Source organism: Lonchura striata, chromosome 1, assembly GCF_046129695.1.
Source record: "Lonchura striata isolate bLonStr1 chromosome 1, bLonStr1.mat, whole genome shotgun sequence".
Taxonomy (NCBI): domain Eukaryota; kingdom Metazoa; phylum Chordata; class Aves; order Passeriformes; family Estrildidae; genus Lonchura; species Lonchura striata.
This window is the reverse complement of record NC_134603.1, coordinates 10,809,313-10,829,525: the sequence shown is the minus strand read 5'-3', so window position 1 is coordinate 10,829,525 and position 20,213 is coordinate 10,809,313. Positions and strand designations below refer to the sequence as shown.

At 44.2% G+C, this 20,213-nt stretch overlaps 1 long non-coding RNA gene across 6 annotated transcripts in view; it reads left to right on the top strand.

Annotated features, from left to right (window-relative positions):
• The window catches only part of LOC110476993 (uncharacterized), a 193,868-nt gene that overhangs the window by 17,325 nt on the left and 156,330 nt on the right, over positions 1 to 20,213 (top strand). The window contains exon 1 of one of the 6 annotated variants that reach the window (XR_002466503.2): positions 11,999 to 12,039. The exons of the other annotated variants lie outside the window; for them this stretch is intronic. This is a non-coding gene — a long non-coding RNA (uncharacterized LOC110476993). Of the gene's footprint in view, positions 1 to 11,998; positions 12,040 to 20,213 lie in introns of those variants that run through there. 6 annotated transcript variants of the gene reach the window in all.

Sequence of the window (20,213 nt, the reverse complement as noted above, 5' to 3'; positions counted from 1 at the left end):
ACTGGAAGCATGAACAACTCTGGCATTAGTTATGCTTATCTCCCTGCAATATCATGCAGTATTATAGCTGGGGTTTATTGCAAAATGAGGCATTATTAACAGATAATGTGGCTGTGTCAGGGTAGATTTCCCTCTGCAGAATATGGGAATCCCTTTGCACTAGTTAGTTTTACTAGATCCTTTGCACACAGCAGAAATAATGTTTACAGGGTGTGATGTTAAACATGAAAGTGTAGTTTTTAACTTACTTGCTGTCCCACAGGACATCAACATCCTTCAGTAAAGCTTGGATTGACCTCCATGTAGTAAATTCAATCTTCAAAGCTAGTTGTCTTCAGTTATTAATCTAAAAGCTGTTTTTTAAATAAGAGGGTATTTAGATGGAATCTCAGTGTTGATACTCAGTCTTTTGGCTGAAACTGCCTATCTGCCTCATGCAGATTGGCCCTAAGAGGTGAGGTGGACAGGAGGGAGGAATGTGAGGTGCCTCCAGGCTAGGTTGGGAGCTGAGAAGCTCAGCTTCGAAGGGGTTTGTGGAAAGGTTGAAAACTACACTAGGAGTCAGTGCCTTCCTCCAGAGCAAGCACAACAGAAATAACCTTGAGCAAAAAAGAAGAAAAAAAAGTTAGGTAAGAGGTTCCACCTCTTCTTCATGCTTCTTCCTGCCTTTACTAATATTTTTTTCTGGTTTTCAGACTCAAAATCATTCCTGTAGGAACCTGGAAAAGGGTTCATGCTTTTGTAACTTTTCCCCTACAGCTTTATAAGGGAAAACATTTTTTTGGCTACTTTTTCACTGTGTTTCTTTCATGTGAGGGGTGAGAGGAGGTAAGAGGTGCTTCTCACCTGACATCTCAAGCTTGAGTGCCCTTACAGTGTCTTTCTGGTGTGAGTGTGGGTAGCACAAGCAGGGACATCAGAGGGGTGTAGCAGCCTGGGAATGCAGTGATTTTGGACTGGACCTGGATAAAGGTCTCTCAGAGTCCTTTATCTTTTTCTGAGAGACCTTTCTTTTGCATGTTGTAGTCCTCATCTTTTGGACAGGCAGCTGAACCCCAAAGCACTTGGTTATGCAGGGCACTGTGGTAGTGTTGGGGCCCCACTCTCTGGCTTTCCCTGTCAATCCATTCAAGTCCAAGAACATAAGGATTTATTGTTTTTCTTATTCCACCTAATCTCTGTACAGAGGCTCTGTTTAATATCTCACCCTTGTTTGAAATGTGGAATTCATCTGCTGCTATTCTTATCCCAACACAAAGGGGCCACAGAATTCTTCTGGTTCAGCCTAGCCCAGATCATTTTGTGCTGGGGATCAGGGCTGTGGGATGGGGCTGCCCTGGCTACATCATCTGCAAAATAATGTTTTTCCCCTTATTCTGCAGCTACAGATCCTGTTCCTCTAAAAATTGTGAGTAAGGTGAGAGGGTGCACAGCTTGCTTTTGGGGGCCCCATTACCTGAGTAATCTTTTATCACCAGTGATGCAGAAAGTGCAGTGGAGACATAGTGTAGCTTTTCCTAGCCAGAAACCTCACATGTATCCCCACAATCTTGCTTCTGGATTTCTTCCCAGCAAACTCTAACCCATCCCAGGAGCTAAACTGGGTCATTTCCAGATGCTTCTTGTAATCTTCTTGTTACCTTCTTGTGACAGGCAAATGACTGCCACCTCTCTAAAGTTGCAGCCCTGCACCTCCTGGGAAGCACTGGGCAGCAGCTGTCCCCTGTGCCATGGATATCATCACATTTATCCCCCTCTGGGCTGTGCCTGTGCTGCAGCTGGTCACGGGGCTGTGCTGGCTTTGCCAGGGCTGAGCATTGTCACAGGCACGTGGTCCTGGGGTACAGCACTCCCTCCCTCTGGCTCCTGTTTTGATGGGGAAGAAAGGGAAAAAATCCCCTGAATTCTTCACCACTGACTGCAAAGGGCAATTATTTAATGGGATTTTGGGCAGAGGGAGCCCAAAAAGGTTAGGCTGTTCTGAATCTGGGCCATGAGGCTGCACCGGATGAGTCACGGGGAGAGGAATAAAAATCTCTTGAGTCATAATCCCTAATACTTACTACAGAGCAGATTTGCTTAGGGTTGTTTTCGTGTTCCTATGTGCTGACTAATGTGCAGAGAAGCAGTGAGAGCCCTTTCTCTGATCTTTCACCCATGAAGAATGCAGCCCCATGTCCCCCTTCTTGCCTCTATGACTTACCCAGGCCTGGAGTCCCACTGCTTCCCAGGCAGCTGAGCAGGACTCACCCTCCTCAAAATCCCCCAAATTCCAGTGGCAGCAGGGTGGGCTTTGGTGCTTGCCCAGCTGAGGGGACATGCCAGGGCAGGACCATGTGCCAGCACCTGTTTGTGCCCCTGCAGCTCTGCCACCACTGGCAGTAGCAGGACAACCTTGAAGTGCCCCATCTTGCAATGGGCACCTGCACTTTGAGAATCTCAAAGTGATTTATGAAAGGAGTTCAGCATGGTGGCAGCCACCCAGCACCTACAGCTCAGCGATAAAAATACACTGAAGTGAACTAGCTGCCATCTCCCTGGAGATATTCCTACAGCCTACCTGAGGCTAACACCCCAAGAAGTTTGAAATTGATGTATTTTTAGAGGACATATCAATTTTGCCTTTTTATTCTGTCAACCAGCTCTCACTGTACTTTTGAATTCAGATGGCAGCACGATTCGTCTTGCCTTAAATTAATTTTGATTAGATCTCCCCAAAAGACATGTATAAAATCAATACTAATTTAATAAAATATACCTGCCCCTAGCCCTTTTCCTGCACTATATTGAGGCCAGGGAAATAATATTAAAACGAGTCCCTGGGACTGGTCTTGTCAGCAGTGGCATCAACATTAAGAGAAGTCAGATATCCCCAAAAATGTGGTTGAGAGGCTGCAGGGGATCAGATTATGGGTGACAGAGTGGGTTCTCCCAAGAAAGGGCAGCTTCCTCTTTGGGAGCCAAGTTTTGGCTGTCTTGTTATTCTAACTGATTAAGTTAATTTCCTGGATGTGGTAACTGACTGACATTTTTTATGTTATATTACCGATATAAACTACTGGTTTAGATGCTGTATGCTTTTAAAAATATTTTTTCACATTTTCTTTGCCTAAAGAGTGTAAAATTGAAAACTGGATGCACACCTGTACTTGCTCACACACAGAAAAGTGGTGTGAGATTGTAATTTCAGTGAGCAAGGTTGCCTGTTGGAATATGAGGCTGTTCTTTTTCCTTACAATGTCCTTAATAAATTTTTCATTATCACAAGTATTGGTGATAGGGTAAATGCTTCTCCCCCAGAGAGGAGCTGGTAGTACCTCATCCAGGAGTGGCAGCTCAGAGCTCCTAGAGCTGGATCTGAGTTCTACTTCCCTTAGGTTTCACACACCTTAAACTGCTCAGATAGAGTGACAGTCTGCACTGTGTAGTTCCTACATTGTTTTGTTTGGGGTTTATTCCTCTTCTGTAAGGTCATATTTTGTTTCCTTCATAGTATTTGTAGTCTTTCTGCAGCAAAAGAGGAGGTAGCATTTTGGAGGGCAGTGCACAATCGGGTGATGCAGATATCACTTATGGGAGGTTATATTATCCACTCCCCTCTTGCTGGGTAGAGCCCTTCTGCAGTGCAGCCCAAAGCAGGGAAAAAACCAACAATTCTTCAGCAGAAAAAACCCCTTTTTTGTGGTTGTGGCTGTGGGTGTATTCTGAATTTTATTTTATTTTTCACCATTTCATAGGCTCCTGGGACATCTTAAGTATGGGTCAAGCCAAGGCAAACATGAGATGCCTTGGTTGCTTGTTGCTTGTCTGTAGAAAGGACCTGGTATGCCTTTGGGTGTGAGGATAGGGGATTTGCAGTTCTCTTGATACAGATGATTTTTTTTTTCTTCTGTTGTGCATATGAGTTTTAAAGTGTAAAGGAAGTCTTTGTATATTCAAATGAAAACTTTATTTTTAAAATACTACAGCATTTCTGTACATGCAAAGTCTTCACTGACTTGATATTTAATTCTTTTCTCTTTTATAGCCACATTACCTGTAGCGATGCAGATGTTGGAGTAAGTGCTCTTACACTGCTGTGCTGACCTGGAATGCAGACAGACATTTTCCAAACCAAATCCAGCACTTTACACAGGATCACGCTCCCAGCCTGCCTGGTTGCTGCCTTGGGTTGCAGCCTCAGCACGCCTTGCCTGCTGTGACCTGTGAAGCTGTGATGGTAGCAGCCCAGGCAGGGAGGGTGATAATGTTTTAAATAAATATCCATCCAGCTGAGCCTGGTCAGGGGTCTGAAATGAGAAGTGGATTCCCTTTGCAAACATTCCCATCCTTTATACAAAATGTGAATGAAATGGGGATACGAACTAAATTCATGCACTCCTGGCATGTCGAAGGCCAAAGATAAGTGTGTTAACGCAGGTGACACAATCCCAGCAGCTTTACTGGAGGAGGGAACATATCACTGCTGCTAGGCTTTGATAGAATGAGGGCAAACCTCTTTAATATGCTGATGTTTCTTCTTTGTCTTATATTTGCATATTTCCCTGTGCTTTGACAGGGCTCCTTGCTTGCAAGTGAGTTATCCAAAGAGGAAGTAATCCTCAGCACTGTGGAGCTCTCCTTGGCTGTAGTTTCCTGAAGGGTGGGAGGGCCTCGTGCTGACGAGGATTTGTTGCTGGTGGAGCTTCTCCAAGAGGTTGGACCCCCTCCACCTTGGACAGCCTAGCCATGCACAGCAAGATCTGTGTATACTCAGACTCCAGAGTAAATTTGGGTGCTATCTGAATCTGGATTAAAAGCAGAACTCCTGGTTATTCCTGACCAGCTGCAGCTGGAGCATTTTAGGGGATGGTATCCTGTGGTTTATTGTAATGGGATGGCTTGAGGTTTGTCTCCATCTGGTTGCCCCCAAGCTTCCTGCAGGCTGGAGCACCTGTGCTCAGGTTTCCCCCTATATCCTCAGTGCCAGTGAGACATTTCAGCTTAGGTGGAGGCAGTGCTGCAGCTGTGCCTGTGTACAGACAGGCTTTCCTGTTCACTTGGCTGAGAGTATGAAGAAAAGTTAGGGGTCCCAAATTTTCTGTGGAGCCTATGGGACCCCTCAGCAGATGTGTATGGAGAGACCTCCCTGCCTTGCAGGGAGCTGGGTTGCCCTGGTGATACCAATCTGCTGGTCTCATGAACATCCTTGCAGCTCCCAGTCAAGCCTTACATTACAAGGCACTGGAATACAAGAAATGAATCCATTCCTGTGTCCTGGTAGCTGTATCAGAGCCACTGGGGTGTCCAGGAGGAAATGGTGTCCCATATTGGCAAGGCAGCAGCTGCATTTCCTGGCTTAGCTGAGATCTGGTCATTGAAAATCTGCAGCTGAAAGGCTGAACTATGAATCTTGGACTTGAAAGTAATTTTTATCTAAACACAGGGATCTGAAAGCTGGAAGCCTATCAAAGGTACAGGCAAAGTATCTGAGTACCTTTGAAAACAAATGGCTTAGAAGAACACTTTGCAGTAATCTCCAAAGACAGCCCAAACAAATGCTGGAAGTATTTAGGGAATAAGAAACTAGAGTGTCTGATGTAGCAGAGGGCCTTCAGAGCAGTGGGATGGAGATGCACTGGAGGTGGTAGGGACAACATCTCTGTATGCATTGAGAAGATACTGAATTTACTGCAGCGTGCATCTGAAGGGCTTTACAGGAGTGGACAAGGGTAATGGAGCCTTGCTTGTGATGACCAAAATAACAAAAATCAGTGGAAAGCTCTGGGAGTTCTTGTCCTTGAAGGAATGAGGTTGTAATGTGGCATGGATCATGAAGGTCTCTTCCTTAGCCTCAAGAGCACCAAGGTGTATAATCTCAGTAGCAAATTTATCAAGCTGTATCTTAAGACTGATTGGGCTACCTGCCCTGTGACTGCTGAAAGGCATCCAGAGCTTGGCATGGCCAGGGACCTTTGTGCAGCAGCCTGAAGTCATTCATAGCCAGCTGATGCAGATTTGTTCCTGTGTCAGTGTTGTCCTTAGCTTAAATCCCTGTTTCCATGATGCAGACAGCACACCTCCTGCCTTTACAAACCCCCTGAGCTGTGCAGGTCTGACACAGGCAGCTCACTCACTCTGTCCTCAAGTCCAAGAAGGGTTTGTCATTCCCCTCCTGCTTCTAACAGCTGGATCCCCTACCAGGCTCTGTTCAAACACATCCTTCTTGGACATCTTGGGAGCTCCCAGGTGGGACGCAGCACCTCAGAGCCAAGGTCTCCTGCTACTGCTGGGGCAGCCTGACATCTTTAGGTCTCCCAGAAATACTTTGTCCTCCAGCTGCCATCAGAGCTTCATTGCCCTTGAAACCCTGTTGACGTACCTGTTCACCTGCACTCACCTCCACAGAGAGCTGCAATTTTTAGTGAGACCAGCCTTAGCTAAAATCAACCTTCACCCAGCTCTGGTACTAAGCCCCAAGCTTGGTGGCTGTAGGAAAGTCAGTACTTAAAAGGACTAACAATGAAAACTGCTTATTTTTCATTATTGTGTCTTCTTTAGCAGGGTTGTTTGGCAATGTCATAGAATCCTAGAATGGTTTGGGTTGGAAGGAACTGTAAAGGTCATCCTGTAAAGTCCATCCTCCTTTGTGTGGGCAGGGACATCTTCAACTGTATGTAGTTGCTGAAAGCCCCATCCAATGCCTGGCCTTGAATGTTTCCAGGGATGGGGTATCCACAATTTCTCTGGGAAACCTTTTCTAGTACTTCAACACTTTCTGAGGAACATATTCTAGTGTTAAGCATCTTCATTCTAAAAAGCTTCTTCTTTAATGTATATCTACCCTCTTTCAGGTTAAAACCATTGTCCCTATCACAACAGGCCCTGCAAAAGGTTTGTCCCCAAAAGAAACCATATGCATTATAAAAGCCCCAATGCATGTTATAAAAAGTACATGTAATACAATAGCTTATTTATTTATGGTTGTACTGTTGTCAGTGATGACTAAGAAGATGTAGTTGTAATTCTGTGATGGTTTTGTTCATAGTAGTCTTTCTGCTCCTAAGCTGAAGTTTTTGCTTCAGATTTTCTGCAGATTTTGAGTGATTCAGTTCCTTCTTTAAACTAGTTGTGTCTTCTTAAATGGGGGCCACAGGGGCTGGACTGAAACACCAAAACTTTTAGGCAGTGTCAGGGTTCACTTGGCTTTCCAGGGTGCTCCTCAGCAGTGTGGGTTTATTGCAGCTCCAGTTGCTCATGCACTCCAGTCAGGACTAGACCTTGCTGTGGAGGGTCAGAGAAGCTTTTTGCAGTGGTGCAGTTTGCAGTAGGCATTATTCTGCCATAGATAAGGGGTTTATCTGTCCAGTTGTACTTGTGGTGACTGTAGTTTGAGGCCGATCACACTGGCTGGCCCTGAGGATTGAACTGTCAGTGCAGAGCAGATGCTGACAGGGGCCCTTGCTTTCCATGCTTCATTTCATCTGTGTGTAAGGACAGGGGAAATAAAAAGGGAAAAGCCAGAAAAAAAAAAAAAAAGCAGAATTTCTGCTGCAGCTGTTTGAAACAATGAATGAACCATGATGTGATGTTGTGGGGTGTTTGTTTCATTTCCCCCCTCATTTCCTCATCCAACTTTTATTATCTCTCAGTCTTTGAGGTGGGAAGGTCCATTGTGAAACCTGGTGCCTTTCCCTGAATCCAGACATCCATCCCCCCATTAGCTAGAGTGGTGAGGCAAAACCACAAGAATAGAGACATTTGAGATAAAACATATCTATCTGGAAGTAAGTGGTTGGTTTAAGCAGTGCCCTTGTGGTACAGTGAACCCCTGGAGGCTGTAGCAGGTGATCTCCCAGTGATGCATCCCCCATGGTAGATGTTGTCATCTCTGTCAGCTGCTTGCCATGGGTGGCAGAAGGGGAGCTGTGTCAGCTTCTCTGTTGCTACCAGTCAAAGCTGAGGAATTAGTTTAAACTGTTGATTTAATTAAGCTGGAGAACACAGCAAATAGTTTGTGCATGCCAGTAATGGGTGCCAGCAGGATTGTCCTCTCACTCCTGCACTCCTGCCAACTGCATGCTCTGCTTTTCAGAACATCTGAGAACCGGATGCTGACTAAGGGTGATGGTTGGGTTTGGTCCCCTCTGGTGATTTTTGTGTCATCATGTTTAAAAAACCATCCCTTTCACTGGGAGGCTCATCACATGGTCTTTGAAGGGTTCACATTCTTCAGAACTATTCCTGGTGCCTTTAGATAGGCAGAGCTGTGATCTTTAGGTATTGTGCTTGTTGTGCCTCAGGCCATCCTAATGAAAAGGACTGCATTAGTGCAAAGGAACCATTTAAAAAATAGTGTACAATAAACTATCACAGGCTCCTGGGCTTCCTGCTTGAGGGCTTGGGTTTAGAAGGCAGTTTCACAGAGGTCCCTTTCTTAGGGCATGTGGAGAAGGAGTGTGGCAGGAAATGGTGACAATAAGGCAGCTGAGGATCACAGATCCTCTCATCCCCCAGTATCCCACAAATGGGGCTGTTTGTTGCCCTCATTATGCTGTGTTAGGGTCAGGAGAGAACAGACTCCTTTCATCCTTCCCAATCCCTGTGTGGTCGATGATTTTACACTGTTGAGAGTGTTCATTAGAAGACAGGAGATTGGATGACCTCATATCATCTTGGGTGCATTGATGGACATCTCTACAAATGGAACTGCTTCAGCTCAAGGAAAATCAGCAATTTCCCTCGGTTTCAGGTCCTTACTAGTGGTGTTTCTGGTACATGAGCCACATGGGGCAGCATGTGTCAGCTGTGCATGTTTCCAAAAGAAGCTGAGAGTAGTTAGACCTCCTCAGTTAAAGTGTTCTCAGGGTTGATGCAGATACTTAGCTTTTGCTTGCAAGAAGCTGTTTGCATCCCGCTTGAGTAGCCAGGTGGGCTGAGGTTGGCAGCTGTGAGGAAATACAGCCATGAGAGGATGAGTTCTAACACAGATTTGCCCTGTGCCGGTGAGAACAACAGTTACCAGTTAAATGGGCTTTGTGGACTCAAGGCCAGAACTTTGGTGTGGCTCTGGAAAGAGCAGGCTGGCTTTGGCAGGTTTGGATATCAACATGATGCATTTCCTGGTGGTAGGTGGTGGGAAAACCCACGTATGCTGTGCAAAGAACACTCTTTCCTTGGAAAAGTATTTACTGAGATATCAATGATGGACAAGTCTCTGATGATTAATGTGACTTCACAGATTGTGTTTTCAGCCTCATGGAAAAAATAGAAAAGGTATCTAACACAGGTCTGGAGGTTTGAAGGTAATGTGTTCTAAAAATAAATATTAAGAATTATTCTTGATCTTGGGCCAGATTGTTTCAAGATCAAAATCAAGGCCAAAGCACTTCAGGTTAGGTTTTTAGGTCATTTTTATTTGCTTTGTTGATTCATGCTGCTTATGAGGTAGGAAAAAATGGTAATATCTAGAAGGATCTTGCCACTCTCTTCCTGAAAAAATGTTCGTAAGGTGTTCTGACTTTTCTGCCAGATACACCAGTCTGCTTTGATACACCAGTTTATTCATTGGGAAAAAATAGTTTTTTGTGTTTTTTGTGTAATCAAAAGTCTTGTGACATTGTTTTGGTGTGGTGACATATATATAATGACAGTAAGGGATTGAATTTAAAAGGTTGTAGGAGGACTTTAAAAGATAGATAGCAAAATAAATAAAGAAATTAGAAATTGCCATTAATGTGACTCCAGATAGGCAGACCAAGAACATAGCAAATAAGTAGCTGGAATAATTTCTTCCTTGGTTTTCTGACATCTTAATGGCTAGCTCCAGCACTTCTGGTAGCTTGGAATTCTATCCTGCTTGGTGTCAGAGCTGCAGTGAGCACATCAGCTGAAGCCACCTTGGCCCTGGGCAGGATGTGGAAGAGACCAAAACCTGGTTATGACCAGGCCTGCACATCCTGATCCAATACAGAAGGCAGTGAGAGCATCTTGATACAACCAAGATCAGATTTGGTTCTAAACATTCTCCTGATGGTGACTTCTGGTGTGTGTCTCTCGGGCTGATGATTTCTGATGTTTCCTCTCTGAATTTCCCAGATTTTTGTTGCTGGCTCTCAGGTCCCAAGTCTGAGAAAACCACTGGAGCTTTCTGCTGTGCTGGCTTGGTTCCCTGGTGGCCCTTTTCGGGAAGGGAGCATCAGTCCCCAGCCTGGGACAGCTGGGCTATTGCTTCCCCCAGCATGGATCCCGCTCTGGAGGGGCAGGTGGGGCTGAACACTTCAGGAGCCGCTGGGGAGGGGAAGAAGTTCTCTTTTACTAGGAGAACCTGTTCTGATCCCCCTGTCACTGGGGATGGTTTTGGGCACGGGGTCCCCCTCTCCTCCCTTAGCTTACTGTCCTGGAAGGATGGAACTCTGATCCTGGGACCAGCTGGGGCCAGCAGCCTGGCAGGGCTTGTTTTCCCAAGATAATCTCCCACCGGGAGGCGGCTCAGCAGATGTGGGTGAAAGGTGATGCTGGCACGGCCCAGGTTGGCTGCCACTCTCCAGGCTGAGTCCTCAGCTGTTTATATCTTTACATCCTTGCTGCTCACGCTGCAGCCCTGCCTGCGCTGAGGGTCAGCTGCAGGAGCAGCACCGGGCACCGCAGTGCTGCCACGGGCTTGCATCAGCCACAGACGTGTCTGACCTGACAGCCCGACTCCCAGAGAACCTGTGTCGGGTCAGAGGAGGGCAGGAGTGTCATCTTCTTGAGGGGAAAAAAAAAAAAAAAAAAAAAAAAAAAGATTAAATTTAATCTCCTATAACATGTTAATTATTGTTGCTGTTTTTTAGCCCTGAATCCTGAAGTTTTCTTGTCAGTACACCATTTCCTGATACATTCTTTATGTGTTTCAAAGTATGATACTTTTGATGTGTTTCAGTGTCTTCTCCTTCCTCCTTTTTTTTTTTAATCTTGGAGCTTCTTTAGGAGCTGCATTCTGGTTATTTACTGTGAGTACCAACTCTGCACTTGCCATGGAAAAGGAGTCTGGAAAGGGCACTGATTTCTGCTGCGGCATCACCCCCTGCAGAATTGAATTCAGTCTAGGAAGCAGACTGGTGAAAAGGGTGTCTTAATGAGCAGTCTTCAGAAAGAAGTTATTTCAGTTATTTTAGCCAAATAGCTCTGAGGACTTACAAGCTGGAGCTAGCAGTATCTTCACTTACACAAAGATAGTGTCACTCTCAGTGGTCTCTCTCCATTCTTTGTGATAAAAGATGGACATAAAATCAGATCTTCTGTCTCTGGAGCGGATTATGCCCATGACAGAGAAATCCTGACTGCATTGGAGGGAGAGGCAGGGACTGTTTGCTCCCAGCAAGGGTAAGTCAGATGCTTAAGAAAGTCTGGGCTTCTCCCAAGCAGCTCTTGGGAAGGGGAGGCATAAGCTCAGGCAGCAGCTTCTCACATGGGTGCAGTGACATGTGGATCTGCTGGTGGTGTTAAGGATTTGCACAGCAGGGAAGAGACATCCCTGACTTCACCTCTGGGTTTGGTAGACTTTTTGGTGGGCCTTCCTTCTGCAGGGAGGCTGTGTGGAGGCTTTGGCTGAGTCTTGGCAGTGGAGCCATGGAATTGGTGTACAGTCACTGCTGCAGGACCAGTTGTACAGGCTCCAGGTTTTTCCTCCCTATTCAGTGATATCAAATTGATGTTTAAACAGCTTCATCTGACCCTAGTTTTTTTTTTAATTTTTTTTTTGGTGCAGCCAAGGAGCACTCACCTGCATTGCTGCCTTTGGATGGGTAGCAGAGCTTCCACCCATGGGGCTGTGGCAGGGCAGAGAGGACAGAAGTGCCAAACTCTAGGGTGTGTGGATGGAGAACCCTGCACCCTCCAGGGCAGCATCATCCCTGCAAAAGAGAAGAGGCCTTTTGGACTTAAAGCATTGATGAATGTGACTCTGAGCAACTTGATGGAGCTGAAGATGTCCCTGCTCATTCGGGGCTTACACTAGATGACTTTTAAAGGTCCCTTCCAACCCAAACTATTCTTTGAATCTCTGATTCTCTGACTGTAAGTTCTCCTGAGTCTCACAGGCTTTGTATGTAAATACACTATTTAACTGCATTCTGTATAGCAAGTAGTATGTGGCTAGGAATTCCTTTGATGCCTTTAGATGCTAATGTAGTGATAAAACAATCCCTTCTTTTTCCCTTGTTTTTCTCACAGCATGTGAGCTCTTCAGAAAATCATGTAATTAAGTATTTAAGAGCCTAGAAGTGATTAAAATAAAAATATTGTTAGCAATAAATGAGAAGAGGTGCAATACTTCATCAGTCTTGGAATAAAAATTTAGAAATATCTGGGATACAGAAAGGTTAGTTGAATTTGTGAGCACATTCAGGCATCAAAATAACAGGGATTATTTTATAACATAATATATAAATTATTTTATATGATACTATATAACCTCCATCCTGGGGAGGTTATCCATCCATGCAGCTGAGCTAGACCCTGGCTGATGCCCTGTTTGTGTGAGGTGCAGGGCTGGTGGGAGGCAGCTCCAGGTGAGGAGCAAACAGCTGATTCCCTGCAGCTCTGTGCTTGTTTTGCAGTGGTGGAGAGGGTTATACAGGAGCCAGACATTTTCAGAGGTCATGTTTTTTATGTTTCTATTTTTTTCCTTTTGAAGTGGCTGCAGTAATATTCACTAAAGATGGAGGTGAAAGCAGAGTGGTAAAAAAAGGGACTTGGTAGGACTGAATTGTTTTTGTTTAGCAGAATTAAAACTAAACTGGTGCATGGTCTCTGTGAGTATAATACAGTGAGCAAAACATCTGTTCATAAACACATGGGATGGGACAGGTAGAGCTGGAGTGCAGCCCCTGATAAGAATCCTTGCATCAGCAGAAAAAGGATGTACTCTTGGATATCAGCAGAAAAATGAGTCCTGGCCTGTAACTTAATAGTGTAGCTGTGTGATGCAATAAATAGAACCTTTCCATGCTGATTTAATTAAACCAATGCAACATCTATGTTTAGATGAAGCCAAGTCCTACTCTGTTACAAAATCTTTTCTAATAATAGTATTTTTTTCACCTCATGAAGGTCCCAATCACTGAGCTGCATGTTAAAGCTGCCTGCAACAGCAGGACAAATATTTCTTTGGATCTGACAAGTCAGAATGAGTCAAGATTATTCCATGGGCTTTAGTTTAATGGCAAACACTTTGTTATTATTTACTAAATATTGAACATGTGCCCTTAATAAGAAGGACCTTTCAAAAAAGCAACAGGAAGACAGAGCCTAATGTGCCAAAATGTTTCTGTGCTGGTATTCCCAGTGCTGTTTTGAAATCTTCACCTTAGTTGCCTTTTCAGAGCCTTGTGCCAAACCCAGAGCACGTGGGGCTTCTCCTGGGCTCCACGGGGATGCTTGGACCTCAAGCCAAGTGTGACAGTGCACAGGAAAAGTCATTACCACTGGGCTTCTGTCCTGTTCTTGCATGAGGAGGCAGCCACCAAGGATTCAGCTTTTAAAGGAGCCAGATATTAAGCTGGAAATGTGTCAGTCCTGCAAGGGGTGACTTAAGTTCATTAAAAAATGTCTTTTTCCTTCTTGGCCTTTACCCCCTCGCTGCTTCTCGGCAGCTTTGTGCTGATCTGCTTTGCCCACAATAAATGCTCCCAGCAAGAGCAGTGTGTGGTTTCCTTTGGGTTGAGGAGCTGAGATCCAGAGGGATACAGAGAAGGGCTCAGGAATGTCCCCTTTTGGCCAGCAAATCAGTTTGGTGTTCGTGGGGCTGGCACTGTGTTGGTCCAGTGACACAGGGATAAATCTTCACCAGCACTGGAGCCATTGGCTTAGTTTTTGTCCCACTGGTGCCTTCAGAGGACCAAGCCCATCATTCCAGCTCCACCTTTTTGGAGCTGAAGCAGGGGCAGCATAGATGGCATAAATAAGGACAATTATGGCATAAATGGGTACAATTGCAAATCCATTTTAATAGAGGGATTTCAGGAGTCTGCAGAGGTGGGGGGTTGATGAAAGCAAATGTCAACTGTGACCAAAATGCCTGGAGTTGGTTGGTTTTATCTTTAAAAAGTAAGGGGCTATGTCTTCTGTTCTGTGGTTTGTTTTTTGTTTTTTTAATACCATCCAATTAATCTGTCTCTTATCCACTTTTATAATTTTAGCACAAATCCTTTGCTCCTGGAGTGATGTAGTCTTGTGAGAATTTCAGCATTTATTTGACTACAAAGCATGTTGTTAGCCTGCATGGTGACAGCGTAAATCCTGAAGGCTTAAAGAATAGGTCTAAGATAAAGAACTGAAAATGTAATGAGCAGGAGGATTATTTTTGTAGCTGGCATAGTGATTTTTCTTTCCTTTCATTGTAAGCTGGTAACTAATGCTGTAGACTGAAAATCATAAACAAAAGGTATCAGAAAGAGGCTGCAGGTTTCAGACTGAGCCCTGCTCTGGGAAGCTGGGATGGTTCATGGTGACCAAGCCAGGTGTGGGAGCTGTGGGTCATTTTGGCCAAGGCACAAAGTGAGTTTGCAGTGAATTTTCCCAGTTTTCTGTGAACTGCAGCAGTGCCCAGCAAGGGAACCTGGCACTGGGTTGTTTGTTGATATGCAGTGGAGCAGCTCTGGAGGTGGAGCAGCAGCTCCATGTCATTCATGGGACAGCACTTTTGTGCTAGACATGGGATGGTGGGAACGCCATGGGTGACAGAGCTGCTGTGTGCCAGCATAAGGGGCAGGGAAAAGAAAGAGGCTCTTGCTCGAGCCTGCTGGCAGCATAGGAGGTGAAATGGTGCCCACCTGGGTGGGAACAGTAGGATGGAAGGACCTTTCCTTCACCCAGGTGTGGGAACCTGACTTTCCTTTTGATGCACAGGTCTTGACTTCCTGCGGTAGTTGAAGTTGGTGATAGAGATAGTGGATATAATTGAGAGCCTATTCTAAAAAAGCAAGCAAACAGAAAAAGTGCAAAAATCCATTCCCTCATGCACTTGAAGGGTTACAACTTACCTCTGCAAGATTAGCCTTGGGACCAGCATTTCTAAAAAACACCTTTTAAGCCAGAATGCAGTCTCATGCAAGAGCAGGAGGTATGAAGTGTTATCCTGAAGTGCTGTCCCTTGCAATCCTGTGTCCAATAGATCTGCAGGTCTGATTTTCCCCTGATGTACACCTCATCCCGTAAGTGTTTGGCGACTGACATCGGACTGGTCATTTTTGCATGTCTGTTACTGAGTATCCCACACTCTTGGGTCAGTGAGTGGTCAGGTGGATGTTCCTCCTACCCAAGGAGTCTGATTGCACCTCAGAAGGAGTATGGTCATTGACCTGAGCTGCAAGTGGTTCAAGGCTGAAATGGTCCTTCTTTGTGAACTTTGTTTCTTTGTGACCTTTAAATTTTTCTGGGTGAGGCAATCCAGTATCTCTTAAGAACCACACTCTTCAGTTCATTGTAAAACATCTTTTTCCAAGAGAAGGATGTGTGGAATGCTGTGTTCCATATTAGAGGTGATTTTGATAGCATGAAATAGATTTTTTTTTTTTTTTTGGTGCTATCACCTAAGTTGGGAAACATTAATGTCTTGAATACTATAAAAAGGGGAGTTAATATTTATCTTACAGTTTGTTCCTTTAGTCTTTTTATGTAACAGTCTACCATTTATCAGGAGAAATCTCCCCCCGCTTCTCCTTAGGGAAGGTTTTCAAGATTTTTTCTCTTAATGTATCTGTGTCAGTTGGTGCAGGCGGAGAATAAGGTTATGAAATTTTGCTTTGAAAATGGTCCAAGGTGACATCAAGTGCTTAAAATGTCAGATTGTGTGACATTTGCTTAAGATTTTGCTTTTTGTCTTCAAAAATAGTTAAAAGAATGGGGTTAATTGTAAAGCATCTCAGCAGTTCTTCAAATTGTAGCATCCCAGCTTGTGATCCTCATGTGGAGTCATTTTGCGAAGTCAAAAGAGGATAGTCATGATCTGCATTTTGTGTGAGAACTTGAGCTGTAAATACACAGCCTCTTGGTCTGGTTCAGTCTTGGGTGTTGGTTCAGGTTGGTGACCAGACCCATCCTGAGTTTGGGTGAGGAGTCCTGGATGGATGAGAGGGACACAAATTTATTTGTGTGATGATACCTTCAATGGAATAGCTGGACTTGCACTTTAAAATGCACACTTCATTGTGAAACTGTTACAAGAGTTCTTGGAAGCATTTTTATGTTGCACTTCATGCCTTATTAAACAATGCATCTTTGGACAGAGTGTAGGTTGGAATTCCCAATCTACCAGACAATCCTTCTGTGCTTGTCTTTTTTCAACCCTCCCCTTTTTGTTGGAGTTTCCAGAAAGGAATTGATTATTGGGATGAAAAATGGTAGGGTGTGGCAAGATAAGTGGTTCTTGCCTTCATCTTGTTTTCCTCAAATACTCAGGCTTTGGATGTGCACGTGTCACAGACTGGTGGAGCATCTGCAGTGCCCTCCCCTCATTAATTGTGTCCTGGCCATAGCTGCTTTATCTTTATGGGGGAGCAAATGCCCCAGCTCCAGGGACTGCCTGAGATGCTGGCCAAGCTTGTGAAGCCCTCAATAGCAGCCAGGTTATTCCAAAAACTTGGTGTTGCTGAGTGAGGAGAAAAAGGCACAGCAGCCTTTACAATTTTTTCCTCTGTGTTTCTTTGGGAAAGAATTGGTTTTGTTTATTTATCTTTTATAAGGACTTAAATATTATGGACACATGATATAAGAGATTGTTAACTGGTGTCCTGCCATAATACCATAAAGCAGACAAGTTCATGTTTCCCCACTGGTACAAAACAAAAGTCCTGTTGACCCAGAACTCTGTGATTTTACTGCTCTCACTTCTATGTCAGATTCAGTCAATAGCTGTTCTAAAATTTCATGCCTAAAAACAAGAAGCCAAGGAGAGGTTTTGGAGGTGGCTTGAGCTGATTTATCAGCTGGATGTGATTGCAGGGGACAGTCTGGGCTTGATCCTGTCCTCTTCCTTCCACCAGTGGTGGTGCTGAGCCTGCTTTCTCTTGTGGTAGTTTCTCTTGCTGAGTCTTCAATCTCTTGTGGTAGTTGAGATACCCATGGCAGAAAACTGCTGCCTTTTACGAAATACACCTGAAGCTATTTACTAGAGAATTTAATTTGTAAAAAAGCAGAAAGGTTGAATTGTTTTCTTTTTTTTCCTTTCTATTGGGTAACATTGACCTTGATAAGCAGTCTCAGTATCTGGAGATGTTCTTTTGCATGGAGATGTAATAAAGCCATTTTGGGATGCTCAGCTTGTGTTTAGGTGGGGACTTTGGTGTTGGCAAATTGAGCACATGTCGCTATTGGACATGAAGTAAGTACACAAATGCTTAGCAAGTTTAAAGGCCAAAAAAGAGAGTGTTTTATTTGAGCATCTGATATTTATAGAATTCCAGAGGTGACTGTGGATTGGAGAGTGGAATTACCACCTCTCCAGCCACACTGGTCAAACCAGCAGTCTATCAATTCTCTTCTCCCACAAAGAAGAATGCAAAATTATTATTTACATGAACAGTGCATGAAAACTCTAGTAAAAATATGTAAACAGATCAGAAGGCTGAAGTTTTATGAGAACTTTAAGACTTTCAAAAGGACTATAAAAGAAAACACTTTTAAAAATCAGGCCAACAAGCACATGCTGCTCACAGTGCCTGGTGGCAGGAGCAGAAGACATGAATGCCCCAATTGCATTCTTGCCCACAATAAAGTCACTGCTGGAGCTTACTGCAGTGATCCTGAGGTTTAACGGGTCCCTTACTGCATTTAACTCACATGGCTGGGTTATAATGAACATGTTAAAGTGTAAAAAAACTCAGCATTTTCCTTCAACTAAAACACAGGCACAGACAACATCCCATGTTTTTTAAAATGAGCCATTGCACTTGGGACTCTTTAACATTCAGAATTTAACAGGTGGGACTCCTCTCTTCCTCACGCATTTTTCAACTAATGAGGAACAAGTCTTTTCACTCTTTTTGTGTGTTTATTAATCATTTGGAGTCTCTCTGTTGCAGGGCTCACTTTGCTCATTGCTGGTTCCCTGCAGCTCGTGTTGACAGGTTCTTGCTGCCCTTGGAGAGCAGCCGTGGCTCAGCGTGCTGCTCTCGTGGAGAGGGTGATGCTCTGTTTGCTCCGAGCTGACACGTGCTCAGTCTGTGGTGTTTCTGTGTGTGAGTGATTCAGCCCTTGTTGTGCACTAGTAATGGAGTAGTTCTTGTCAAGGGATGGGGAAGATGAATGTGTTTTTCAAGTGCTGGCCCACGACTTGAAAAATCCGGATGCGCTTCAGGGCTTTGCTGCCAGCCTACTGCATGACCTTCAGTGAGTAGACCTCTCCTGTTGGGTTTGGAGAACGCTCATGGACAGTCTGCAAGGAAGGCCCTCCCTCCAGTCTGAGGGGGAAGCAGAGTGATGTTCTTTCCAGCAGGCAGTGTGCTCAGTCTTAAAAATCTTAAAAATTTTAAGGGTAAGGTCCAGAGAACCGGAAAGTTCAGGCATGTGTTGGGCACAAGGGTTTGAATTTCATCTGCCTCTCAAACAGGGTAGCAATTAGACAGTGTCTTCTCCTTACGTTGGGGGGTGGAAGGTACTGAGGTTCCTCCATACCACAAAGGAAGGTGCTTGAAATGAACATTAATCATCTGCCATTGGTTTATCTGTTACAATCTGACTAGAAAAGCCCATATGTTTACGTAAAAGCATAGCTTGTGCAAGATGCTGGTCACTGAGCTCGTGCATAGCCCATGAGTCCTTCTGCCATCCAGCTGGCCTTGAAGGCGGATGATGGGAGTGCTGTGAGTGGTGTGATATATGCAAGATGGGAGGGAGATATAAAAGATATAAAACAAGAAAAAAATATTTTGCTTGCTGGACAGTGCGGACTGCTGGGCTGGTCTCCCAGGAGAACTGAGCAAAGTATGTATTGACACATCCATGGTGGAGCCTGGAGAGAAAGCCCTGCTGGGCATCAGGCACAGCGCAGCGAGGGGCTGGGTCGGTGGGACAAGTCTCATTTTTCTGGAAACAGAGATTCATCTCTTGCTTGCATGCTCATATTTTATAGGTAATTAGTTTATGGAGAAAACAGTTAGCTCAAGGATTTTGGACAGGTGTTCTTGCTGTAGAGAAATAGGTTTTAGAGGCATTTTCCATGTCATAAAGTTATCAAGAGTGGCTGAGATTGGTTGTGTAATTAGTGAGTAGGAGTTATTTTGGGAGATTCAAATCCTTTTCCAAAATGTTTTCATCAGCTCAGGGATTTGGGTCAGACCTTTTTCAGCTTCAGTTCATTTAACTGGGGGAAAGTAGGGGAATATTTAATTTCCTAACCCTTCCCATCACTGGGAAAACACTAGAAGCAAGGACAAGGCAATTCAGATTTATTTTTCCAAGAATTAACAGACTTCAAGTTTACAGACTTCCAGTTGCCTTGTACCGATTTACTAGCTGAGTTTTGTAACAACAAAAACACGTTGCAGACACACCAGATTTTTGTGGGTTATGGTGTTGTCCCCACAAGCCAGCTTAGCCTGGGTGGTGCTAAGGTAATGGTTCATCTTTCCTGCAAAGAAGGCAAATTTGACTGTTTTCCCAAGGGAAGAAAAAGTTTTGGTTCAAAGTAGATTTTGTATGTGAGGTGAATTAACATGATCAAAGTCAGTGGACTTTTATTTCAAATAAACATGTGATTCTCCTAATCAACCCTTTAAAAAGAACATCTGGGGGGAAAATGTCAGGGTTTTGTACATTTAATTATTCACTTGATTTTTCCCTTTTAAATATCTGATGACGTTTCCGCTGTTTGAGGGTAGATAGGACTTTATTGACACAATTAGCAAAACAAATGATTATCACACCTTTTCCTTAGCCCTGTCCTATTTGATCTATTTGCTTGCACTTTCATTACTCCTTTGCTTGGTTACATTACACACAATGTTATCACCTTCCTGTGCTTCTGCAGCTAAAACAAAGTGAAAAAACCTCTTTGGCTCTCAGCTGCTCTCTGCTGTTTTCTTTTTACAGATGAACTACAAAGCAATGTCAGGCAGAGTTATTTGAGTTTCCTTTCAGCACTTGCTGGGCATTATATCCAGGTCTGGCACTTGCCTGTGTTTATGCGACAGCTTTCATATTTTAAAATAACAAACAAAAATCCCAGCAACTACTCCCAGCACAATTAGTAA